A 3,486-nucleotide genomic window follows, 5' to 3' on the forward strand; every position below is an offset into this window, starting at 1 on the left:
ATAAATAATATATATATTATATATATATATATATATATATATATATAGGAGGTTTGAACGATCTCTCCCATCTCACTATACTGTTATCCTTTCAGTCAGAGCAACAGAGGGAGCTCACAAGCAGAAAACAGGAGTTATATGAGTAACCGGAGTATGTCATTTATGACATATGCGGATGCATTGGTCCAGTATCAACAAAGGCACAGGGAAAATAAAGATGAAACTTGAAACCAAATGAATACACAATTATAATCATGTATGATTTGTCCAAGTTCTAGAAGCAGTATTTTCCATAATCACATGTGTATTTATTTATTCATATATATATATATATATATATATATATATATATATATATATATATATATATATATATATATATATATATATATATATATATATATATATATATATATATATATATATATATATATATATATATATATATATATATATATATATATATATATATATATATATATATATATATATATATATACATACATACATATATACATACATATATACATATTATATATATATATATATATACATATATACATATTATATTATATATATATATATATATATATATACACACACACACACACACACACACACACACACACATATATATATATATGTAATAAAATCAGAATTAATCATATTAGATATCTGATTTTTTTTTATTTTAGAGAGAAATATTTCAATAGTAAAATGACAATAGTATTTCTTATTTTATTATTATTATTATTTAGTAATTTTATAGTATTATTTAGTAATAATAATATACCCATACTGATATACAATCACAACATTTGATAGATTGTGCAGCCCTATAAACAAGCACAGCAGATGTTTGTTTTTGTTTTTTTTAAATCAAAACTTTTCTGAGAATAGATCTTTTCTCCAAATTATGCAGCCCTACTTTTAACTCATCAGCCCTTAAAACTGCCACCATATACAGCATCTATAAATGTCATCCTCTACATCCTCAGCCAAATCACAATGCATGACAAGCTGCTTTAAAGACAGTTGATTTAAAAATTAAAATTCTTGGGGGAAAAAAAAAAAAAAAGAAAGAAAAAGGTAAGGTAAGGTAAGAAGACGTGCTGGACTTGTTAAGCAGCTGGACTGGTGATTTGCCGATATTAATAAAAAAATCCCCTTGACTTTACACTAAATGAGGTACAAGAGCTTAGTTCACTCAAAAATGAAAATTCAGTCATCATTAACCACGTTTCCACTGTCGGGCCAAAGCGAGCATGCTTTTCCACTGTTACTTTCAGGGCTTGATCGGTTACTTTCAGGGCTTCGTCGGGGCTTCCTCTGGGCCAGCGGCCAGGGGTTTTTGGCCCGCTAAATACCTTGGTCCAAAGCGGGCCAACTGGGGCGAGGGTGGTCATGAACAAAGGCAGAGTTTACAAGAGTCAAGGGATGGTCATGCACCGCACCGCTGATATCTTATGTCATCATATCAGGTTTCCAGTTACCAGCTAACCTCAACATTTAAGACATTTAAACAATTTTCAGCTCAAAACTCACACAGACACCAGCTAGTGTGAAAAAAATTCCAATTGTGATCTAATGGGGATTCTGATCACCATATGGAGCAGAAATATGTGATGCTAAAGGCTATTAGGCTAACCATTTTGAAAATAAATACACATGTGATTATGGAAAATACTGCTTCTAGAACTTGGACAAATCATACATGATTATAATTGTGTATTCATTTGGTTTCATGTTTCATCTTTATTTTCCCTGTGCCTTTGTTGATACTGGACCAATGCATCCGCATATGTCATAAATGACATACTCCGGTTACTCATATAACTCCTGTTTTCTGCTTGTGAGCTCCCTCTGTTGCTCTGACTGAAAGGATAACAGTATAGTGAGATGGGAGAGATCGTTCAAACCTCCTCGGATTGCGAAATTTTGTGGAAATTAATAGAAATGCTCATTCTTTCTTAAAAAAACATTTTTCTAAGCCTTTGGATTTAATGCTGTAACAGAGCTGTTTGTGCATTCCTGTGATCACAAATAAATAGAATCAGGAGCGACTGAATAAGTACATGTTCTGTTTTTATATTCGTTTTCAGTCAGCGTCAGTGACTGTAGCCCGACAGTGAAAACGTGGCTATTTACTTACCCTCACGTTGTTCCAAACTAAACTTGCCTGTATTTATTTATTCTGAGGACCAAAAAAAGAAGATATTTAGAAGAAAGCTGGGGGTTCAAACAACACTGAACTCCACTGATTTTCATTGTATAGACAAGAAACTTGTCTAAAATCTTCTGTGTTTGGAACAACATAAACCTTTATTTCTAAATAACAATAGAACATGTTTGAGTGAATTATCTCTTTAACAGACCAGGATGTCACTGAGACTGGATTTGGCTTTCGATCGGACCAGCAAGAAACAATCTAACAACTACCCAGACAGCCCTAACAACCATCTCGCAACACACCAAAAACCACTCAGAGCACCCAAGCACAGTGGGCGAGCACCATTCATATTTTCTTCAGAAATCCAGTTTCCCCATAATCCCTTATAGATAAGCAAGTACATCCCATCAGCTTCACTTCCAGCCAGAGCAGATCAAATCTAAAACTAAACACTACAGCTGTTCCGGACAACCAGAATCGATGATAACAGGCTGTATGCATCATGACCAGTCTGCCAACTTACAACACCAGCGGTTCAGTGGGACGTGGCCCTAAAACGCACATGATTAACGACTTCAGAGAACCATGATTCATCATTCTGTTCACCGCTGAATCAAACCAATTACATGAGTAGATGCTTCACTCTATTTTCGGAATTTGTGCTGTAAAAATAGTTTACAGTGTGGCAGCGTGCTTGACACTGGGATTAGACAGTTATTATAATAACATCAACATCAACTTATTTTAATTTAATTGTGTAGGTTATTAAAATAGCTCTTGCTGGTTGCAAATTAAAGTAAATGAGAAGGAAAAAAAACATTTGCATAATGATTATTTTTGATAAAATAAACATCAAAAGCATCTCACAAACAATTTAATTTTCAAAGAGACATGACCTACTAACTAACTAATGTGACTAGACTTCAGAAGATAAGAAAGCTCACATGCTGAGAAGAATAATTTACAAGTAAATGTAAATTCTGTTATTGTTTATTTATATTGTTTCAAACTTTAACAATGTTTGTATTGAACACACAAAAGGAAAATAATCTTCACAGTACTTTTTCCACATATAATGACAGTTCATTGTGACCAAACTTTTTAAAGATTTTTATTTTTTTTTTTTTCAGCCAGGACATATTAAATTGATCAAAGGTGACAGTAAAGACATGTATAATGTTACAAAGGATTTCTACTTTAAATAAATGCTGTTCTTTTAAACTTTTAAATCATTGATGGTAATCAGAAATGTTCCTTGAACATCAAATCATCATATTAGAATGATTTCTAAAGGATCATGTGACTGAAAACTGGTT

This window comes from Megalobrama amblycephala, linkage group LG2 (genome assembly GCF_018812025.1).
Source record: "Megalobrama amblycephala isolate DHTTF-2021 linkage group LG2, ASM1881202v1, whole genome shotgun sequence".
Lineage (NCBI taxonomy): Eukaryota > Metazoa > Chordata > Actinopteri > Cypriniformes > Xenocyprididae > Megalobrama > Megalobrama amblycephala.